Here is an 8946-nt window from a genome sequence, read left to right on the forward strand (position 1 = left end):
TCCCTGCTGCCCCCACCTCGGTCCCACGGTTTCTGGAGCAGGGTAGGCTTGGGGTCCAGAGAGGGACAGGGCTGAGGGGCTCTGAGTTCCTGGGCAGGGTCAGTGTCGGAGTGATGGGAGCTGGCCCCCTGGACAGGCCTGGAGCTCCGAGGGGGGCCGAGCAGATGGACTGGGGCCACGTTCCTGCTGGACGAAGCAGGATGAGCCCTCGGGTGGGGATGGGAAGGGGAGGACAGCCAGCCCGTGCTGAGCCCCACCTGGGAGGGCGGGCCTAGGGCTCAGGAGGGCACCAGGAGCAGAGGCCCCCCCAGACCTTCTCGGTTTCACCAGGTGCCCTGAGAGGGGCTGGTGCCCTGGGGCAGGTTTCAGGGAGCAGCCTCCCTGGGGGGAAGCTCAGGGCACAGCCTGGGGCTCAGTCCTGGACAGGCCCTGTGCTGGGAAAGGGGAGGAGCCTTGGGCTGACCCCTGGGAGCCCCTCCCCACCTGGGCTGACCCCCATGTCCCTTCCCCACCCACGACAGCTGAGCACAAACCCTCACACAGGCCCCACGGGCATGGTGGGCACTTGTGCCAACCCTGGCTTCACAGGATAAGGAAGTTTCTGCAGGACACACTCCCATGGTGGCCAGCAGTGCTCCCTGCTTAGGATGGCAGTTGGTGACAGTTTGGGTCTGTGTCCCTGACGCCAGCTCCTCCTCCCCGGTTCTCACAACAGGAAATGAAAGAGGAGGCCCAGGTCTCCTCCTGGGACATCAACAGAACCTTCCACAACCACACCACGTTCTGGGACCGCTATGGGGTTGGGTGAGGCTGCTGGGCATGTGGGGTTCTGAGGGCCCCAGGGGAGGCCTGGGGGCTTCTGGGTAGGGAACATGGGGTCTCCGAGGCCAGGGGGGAATGACAGCAGCAAACAAAACACTGCCGCATGTAAAGTACTCGGGATGACCTACGTGCCCCCCACGTGCCCCCCACGTGCCCCCTGGGGTCTCAGGGATGGGGAGACCACCAGGATGGGGCCTCCAGGGGTCACTGTGTGAGCTGAACCCCAAGGGGGTGTGGAGCTGCCCCATGAAGAGCAGGGGGCAGGGATGGGGGCCGTGGGGGGCAGTAAAGGGACCTGGGGGCCAGGCAGCATGGCCACAGCTGGACCACAACACACATGGACCCCATGAGGGTCGGACGGGTCAGGGTGACACCCACCCTCGGTGTTTTTATGTATTTCTGAATGCTGTGCATTTTATTTTAGACAATTTGCATTGTTTGTAAACATACATAGTATGATGACCCCCCAAATGCTGCCCCTGGTCCAGCCAGGGTCCTGCGCTGACCACACGGGGCCCCAGCAGCAAGTGTGTCACAGCAAACCCCAGACCTGGGGTCGACTTTATCTGTAGACGTCTCCATATGCATCTTAGAGAATGGGGATGCCCTATGTCTGCATGCCCCCCCATCCCCCCGACACCTTCCCAACACCGTCACCACAACATCCCCCTCATTCCACCACCCCCCACACCATCACCCTACACCATCGCCCCCCACATCATCACCCCCTACACCATCTCTCACAACATTCCCCCCGCGCCATTTCCCTCTCCACCCCCACACCATCTCCTACACCACCACCCCTGCTTCAACACCCTGCACCATCGCCCCCCAGTGCTATCACCCCCACACCATCCCCCCCACACTTCCACCCCCCACACCATCACCCTACACCTATGCCCCCCACGTCATCGCCCCCACACCATCCCCCTCACTCCACCCCCCCACACCATTACCCTACACCATTGCCCCCTGCGCGATCGCCCCCACACCAACCCCCCATTCCCCCCATCCCCAAGCCATCACCCTACACCTAAGCCCCCAGCGTCATCTCCCCCCACACCATCTCCCGCCACACCATCCGTCTCACTCCATCTCCCCTCACCCCTACACCATCTCCTCCTACACCCCCCGCCCATCACCCTACACCATCGGCCTCCACACCATTGTCGTCCTATAAGGATGTGGTACAGCTGCTTAGTATGGGACATGTTCAAGCCTCCCCTGGCTGCCTTGGGGTTCTCTGGACGGTCTGTTCCCATCAGAAGCCTGGGTGTCCTGTAGAGTCCCCAGGGGCCGCACGGGTGGGAGGGGAAGGCAGTGTGCCCCCAGACAGGGTGGGTGCAGGTGGATGGAGCGGAGGATGGAGCTCTGTCAGTGTGTAGCATGCGGTGGCCGGCGGTGTGTGTTGGAGCCCGGGACCCACAGGGGCTGACCTGGAGGGGCGCCAGAGACGGGGCTGAGGAGCCACCAGGCAGGGGTGCACTGGGGCTTCCTGGGGGGCCGCTCAGACCATGTCGATGCTCCTTCCTGCAAGGAACCTGCTAACCCCTGTGTCTCCCATGCCACCCTGCCAGGGCTGCTGGAGGCTGGCTCACCCTGGACCAGGGGTCACAGGTCAGCCTGACCCAGCTGTGCTCTGAGCTGCGGGGGGTGCAGACTCGGCCAGCTGTGCAGGAAGCCAGCGGGTGGCTTCTGGCAGAGCTGAGCAGGGCCTCACCCCTATACATCCCCAATGTGCTCAGAGATAGTGACAGCAGTGGTTCGCATCGTTGTATCCGTGTCAAACCTGCAGGAATGTTCCCTGCTCTTTTCACGACGGCTCAAATCTGGAAGCCCCCGAGATGCTCTGGGATGAGCAGGCACGGGGTCCCCCACAGAATCCAGTTCAGGGACACCTAGGAAGGCCTGTGGATGTGCTCAGTGCCACAGAGGCACCGGCTGTGTTTGCTGAGGGCATGCAGCCAGATGGGGGCTGCTGGTGTTCCCAGGACATGGGGAACAAGCCAGAGCAGGGGGAGGATAAGTGTCAGGAGCTGCCGGGAGCAGGCAGGGGATGCACCTGGCTCCCAGGGGGACATTCAGGGTCAGGGGCTGCTCCAGGGCTGGAGGAGGCGCTGGCAGCTCTGGGAGAGGCCAGGAGCTGCACACCCCACAGTGGGAGCTCCCACACGGAGGCACACGGAAAACCCCAGAATGCAGAGAAACCCCCAGCATGCTGTATGTGTGAGGTCGCTGCCTGTCACCATGTGCAGACCTGACCCCAGAGAATTGGCCCCCACTGAGGTGCCCCAAAGACCGCTGGCCTTGCTGGGCAGGGGGCTAGACTGAGCAGAGCACCCTGCTGTCCCCCGTCCTGGGCAGCAAGCCCTGTTCCACGTGCTGTCTGCCTATTCCATGTACAACACCGTGAGTGTCCCTGCCCCCAGACCTCCTACCCCACGGGTGTCCCTTGTCCTGAGTCTTGGTGACCAACAAGACTCATAGTTAGGACCCCAGCTCCCACTGTCCTAAGATGCAAGGGAGGGTCTCTCTCCTCCAAGACCCAGGCAGGGGGCTGGGGTGCAGACCTCCCTGTGGGAGGGAGGGCGCCTGAGTGCCCAAGTGCTGGGGCTGTCCAGGGCTCTCGGGTGCACTGCTGCTGTCCTAAAACTCGGGTCTGGACCATGAAGGGACAGCACTACTAATCAGAACCCGGCGAAGAGGAAGGCTCCCATCCCCTGAAGGGCATGAGGCTGTGGTTGACCAGAAGGCTGCTCCATGGTGCACTCCAGAAGGGTCTCCTGAGGAACCCCAGCTCAGATGCTCCACGGCTCTGTGGTGGTATCATGGTCCTGCTTCCCTCGTGGGACCTCCCAGGGGCCACAGTCAGGCCCCCGACCTGCCCTCATGGTGGGGTCTCCAGACCTGGTGGGTCCCCTGCAGCCTGGCATGCGTCACGGAGGCCCCTCCTAGTCTGAGGAAGGGGACCCTGGTGCAGTATCTGCAGGGCTCGGTAGTGGGGCCATGTGGTGCTGCCACCTGCTCTCCTGCCCTCTGGGAGCCTCCTCTGGGAGCCTGGGCTGTGAGGGAGCCGTGGGAGCCTGACGCCTGCGCAGGGAGGGCTCAGAGGGGGCCTTGGGGGTGGACACCCTCCATGGGGCTCTGGCTCTTGCAGGACGTGGGCTACTGCCATGGCATGAGCCAGATTGTGGCCATCCTGCTGATGTTCCTGACTGAGGAGGATGCTTCTGGGCGTAGGCCCAGCTGATGACCGATGAGAGGCACACCATGCACGGTAGGGGCTGGACAGGCCACTGGATGGGATTGGAGCTCAGGAGAGCCTCCCTGCAGGGCTGCTCCAGCCGTGGGGCAGGCGGGGACCCCCACCCAGCCCACCTCACCACTGGCAAGGGCACTGCCTCCCCAGGTGCCCCTCGGGGTCCTAGAGCCACGGCCACCGGCCCCACCATCTGCAGACCAGTCTTGCATTCCCACTGCTCTCTGAGCCTCCTATCTGGCTGCCTGCTCGCCCCCCAGGCCCCCCTGCCAGCCCACAGCCAGACGAAGCCCAGGGGGCAACATCTCCCCCCTCCTGGGTGCCCCCAGCCTGACTCCCAAGCCCCAGAGAGGACCATGCACACACATCACCCTCCCTGTGGCCTGAACCCGCTGCCCCTCGGGGCTGGGGACCCGCCTGCCCCTGCGGGAGCCACTGCAGGAAAGAGGGTGCTAGGTCAGACGGGCCTGGTCCTCAGCCCAGGGCACCCAGCACCCACTTCACAGGGTCTCTGTGAGGATGAGGGTGCCCGGGCCCTGCTACCCCCAGCCTGGAAGACAGTCCTGCTCTCTAGAAAGAGCGGGTCCAGTCAGGGCTCAGAGGGCTGTGGGCACACAGGGGTCAGGGTGGGGGGGAGGAGGCCTCTGCCAGGAAACAGGAAACCCCCTCCCACCCCCGCCTGGTGCAGAAGGAAGCCCTGATCCCTGGTGCAGGAGGAGGCCTGGGGCCTTCTCAGGCTTCTTCATTCCAGGGTTCCCCAAACTGCTGAGGTCCCAGGCCCATCACGAGCACGTTCTAGACAGCTTTCCCCAAGCTGAAGAAGCACATGGTAAGTAGAAGCTCCCCAGAAGCTCTGTCCTTGTGGCCCGGGGCAGGGGGGGCAGCCGGCACAGCCCTTCTGAGCTGCCCAGAGTTTGGGGTCACATTCCTCCTCCTGGGAGCCCCGGCGGTGCCCTCGGGGCTGGGCAGGGCCATGGGGAGTGTGTCCACCTGGCTCCACGGGGCCTCGGCATGGGGTCTGAGCACTTCCTGCCCTCCGCCAGGACGAGGGTGTGCACTGGCATTTACACCCCCAAGTGGTTCCTTCAGTGTTTCATCGACCTGGTAAGGCTACCCCAGGACCCCTGCTCCCTGACCTGCCCCCTGATCCTGGTGGTGGGGGGTGGCCAAGCTCAGCCCCACCCTCTAGACAAGCCAGGCCCAACCCTGGGGCCATGAGGCTGAGGCTCACAGCCCAGACCCATCCTGGAGAAGCCCAGAGGGTCCCTGGAGGAGGGGTCCCTGGTCTCTGCCTCAGGGGGCAGATGGTCTCTGCCTCAGCTCCCCCAGGGAAGGCCAGGTCAGCCTGTGGTGTGAACGAGCCCTCGGCCCATTCTGCAGCCAGCCTGGGGTCCTCCTGAGGCGTGCTGCCATCAAGTGGGGGCAGAGTCGTGCCCCCCAGGTCAGAACCCAGAGTAGCCTGGAGCCCTGATCTCCCTGGGAGGAGTGCACACACAGGAGGGGCTGTGGGGCCTCATCGGATGCAGCCAGGGGGTGCACAGGAGTAAGTGAGCCCCTGGGAGCCCAGGTGTGCCCAGAGGGTGGGGGGGAGCAGGGTGTTGACCCTGTGCTCTGAGCAGCACCCAGGCCTGGTTGGGGGGTACTGCTGGACAGGTGGGTGGAACAGGGCTCCGTGAGAGGAGCAGCAGGCAGGGGCCTCCCCTAGCCATCGCACTGCCCACAGCACTCCTGGGCACAGCTGGACCCCCAGGGGCACAGGAGCCACAAGGCAGGACCCCTCTGGGTCTGACTCACACCCACTGCCCAGAACGCCTCCTGAAGTTGCCCCTGGAAGGTCTTTGGGAATTTCTGCAAGACTTGCTGGCCCAGCCCTGAGCCCTGGAGGGTGAGGTGGTGCTCAGACACCTTCGGGCCTCCATGACCCAGCTCCAAAGGATGAAGTGTAACCTGCCCTTCCTCCCCCCAGGTGGGCTCAGGATCCCGTTTCCTCCTGATTCAGCCTGCTGCAGCCACCCACAGTAGAGAGTGTCCCCTGGGCCTTCCTCCTCATCATTTGATGTCTCCTCTTCTGCTCCAGCTTCAGGAAACCAGGCCAGGGCTGGGCATGCGGGCACTCACTGCAGGGGCTGGGCACCAGCAGTGTGGAAGGCTGTGGATAGGGTCAGGCCAGGGGGGCCACATGGGAGGCATGAGGACCCCTGGGGCGCCCCAGCTGGAGACACACAGTCTGCTGGAGATGCTAACCCAGTTTGCCTCTTTCCAGCGGGAACTGACAAGTTCCCCAAGAGGCCCCTGGGCCTGGAGCGAGTGTCTCCAGCGCCCGGGCCTCTCCTCCTTTTTCCTACTGTTGAGACGCTCCCCAGAGTGGATGAGCTGGTCTCCCCAGACTCAGCCACCCAGTCTGAGCCACCTGGACCCCCTCCCGGCCATGCCATCCTCAAGGCCGAGGAGCCGCTGCAGGAGGGAAGCTTCCCAGAGCCCAAGGCTGCACACCTGTGTCCGGGAACACTGGGGGCTCTGGTTCTGGCCCGGCTGCCCCCAGCCCAGGACTCCTCGCTGGCCTGCGGCTACTCCCCCAGCGATGGAACTCCCTCCTCATCCTGCCAGTGAACCAGGAGGGTGCAGGCAGGTGGCCCCTGGACATGGGCTTGAAGACAGAACACTGGGTCTCCTTCCCTTCGGCACCTGCCTGGGCCACCCCAGAGGCCACATGACAAACCAGGCCCTGGAACCCCCCTGGGACTCCCATCATGGGGTCCACCTAGCCCACTAAAGATGACACTGTAGGGCCCAGGACACCCTTCCTGCCCTGTGACCACTGCAGCTCAAGCCCCTCTCTGGGCAGTGACTGGCACAGCCAGGGCAGAGCCAGGGCAGCACTGAGTCCACTGCCCCAAGGCCCCGCTGCTCCAAGGCCCCCCACAGGCCTGGGGCCCTCTGACCTCTGCATCCACAGGGAAGCTCGATGCTTGTGGGCCTCTGGAGCAGAGCATGATGGTGAGTGTGGGGGCCCTGAGGCCCTGGCCAGCTGGCACCATGCCCTGCCTCATCTCACTGTCCTTTCTGGAGGGCGGCACCCCCACCCCACAGGACACAAGCCCCTGACCCAGAGGACCTGGGCCGGCCTCTCCCCGGGCACTGTCGGGGCAGGGTCGACATGAGCTCCCCCAAAGCCAGGATGAAGACTGATGGGTTCCAGCCTCCCATGGCCCTGGCCAGTCCTGGATTCTGCCCCAAGGCTGAGCGACCCCTCTCAGAGCAGTATGGCCTCCTGGGACCTGGGCATGCCCCACAAATCCAGGTCGCTGACCTAGGGCAGCACTGGAAATAACAGGAAACCCCAGGGCAGGGCCAGCAGGGACAGGCTGGTGGGCCCTACCCTCACCCACCCTAGGAGGCAGGCTCCTCCACATGCTGGGTCTCCAGCAGTCAGTAACCTGGCATCAGGGGGCCAGAGGCCAGGGTCCAGCTGACCTGCTGGGACCCAGCGCAGGAACCCATAAGCTGCAGGCCCAGGTCAGGTCTGCTGTCCTCAGAACTGCCTCTCAGGCCCCAACGTCAGGAAATGTGCCCCCACCCAGAGTCTGCACAGGCTCCCAGGTGGGGACTCTAGCACCCATACCCCCGTGTGATTTCTGCTTTCCCCTAAAGGACAGGAAGGTCTCCCTTCCCAGGGGAAGGCTCGCACCCTTGGCTCTGAGCCCCTGTCTGCTGTTGAAAGTTCAATAAAGTGTTGTGTGAAAATGCACGGCCAGACTGTATCTGCGTCTCCCAGAGCTCTGTGCAAGCAGCATGGACAGACCCCCAGAGAGGAGGAGGGGCACTGCCCAGGCCCCTGACCAGCCCCTGCAGAGGGGCCGCCAGACACACAAAGCTGATGTTCCCACATGCCTTCCAAGGGCGGGCAAATGCTAGGGTCAGGACCAGCACAGACTTTACTGCGACTCAGTCTTTGCCCCACGGGCCAGGATGAGGCTGGGGGAGAGTGACAGTGGTTGGGCCAGTGGCCTCAGGTCACGACGGTCTGTGCAAAGTGCCCTGGGAGGTCTGTGCTCCCTCTGCCCAGGGAGCCTGGGCTGGTCGGGCCCCAGGGGCGCTTCCTCCCTACCTCACCCCATGCCTGTGCTCCTGGGGGCACAGAGGGCCAGCGGGGCTGTCAGCGTGGCCCTGGAAGGGACATCAGGACAGCAGGCACTTGAGCTCACATAGCCTGGGCCACCCTCACCAGGCGGACTCAGCTTGCACACCTTGTGTTGCCGCATCTCTCACACCAGCGTGTGGAAGGCATCCTCCACACCCTAGCGAGTAGGGGCTGGGTGAGATTGGAGCTCGGCCTGGGGGCCAGGCAGCACAGGGGACCGAAGGACCCCAGCCCCCTCCCCACTCCTTCCCACACACAGGCAGCCCCAGGGCTCCCCCACTGGGGATGCTTGCTCCTCAGGAGCTACCCCACAGGGCGGCCCCAAGGTCTGGAAGCAGCCGGTGCTCAGCTGGGACCCACTGCCAGACAGTGAATGTGGCCAAGCTGGACCTTCAAACTCAGCTGACCCTCCAGTGGGAAGTCACTGCACGAGTGAGCCCAGGGTCGACCAGGAGAACCCAACTAGCCACCCAATGCCAGCACCAGAAACAAAAATTGTTGTTTCAAGCCATTTCAGTGTTAGGATGACACAGCCTGAGGATCAGATAGCTGCACAGTGGTAGATACACACACACAATGAACAAAAGTCAAAATCCCCCTCAATGTTGTCCAGCGGCAGCAGAATGGATACATACACAATGCTCTAGTCACACGATAGAATAGATTGAAGATACTACAAATCACCACTGCAGAGAGGTGTTGGAGGCATGGAGATGTGCCTGCT

General features: G+C 63.7%; 1 long non-coding RNA gene across 2 annotated transcripts; it reads left to right on the forward strand.

Annotated features, from left to right (window-relative positions):
* Positions 1-340: 340 nt before the first annotated feature.
* LOC125755840 (uncharacterized) lies at positions 341-7813 on the forward strand. Of its 2 annotated transcripts, XR_007413236.1 has the most exons (4): positions 341-804; positions 3980-4910; positions 5125-5185; positions 6048-7813. It is a non-coding gene; the product is annotated as an uncharacterized LOC125755840 (long non-coding RNA). The 2 variants fall into 2 exon arrangements; XR_007413237.1 differs by having other exon boundaries at positions 5125-7813.
* The last annotated feature ends 1133 nt before the right edge of the window (positions 7814-8946 follow it).

Source organism: Canis lupus, chromosome 9, assembly GCF_003254725.2.
Source record: "Canis lupus dingo isolate Sandy chromosome 9, ASM325472v2, whole genome shotgun sequence".
Taxonomy (NCBI): domain Eukaryota; kingdom Metazoa; phylum Chordata; class Mammalia; order Carnivora; family Canidae; genus Canis; species Canis lupus.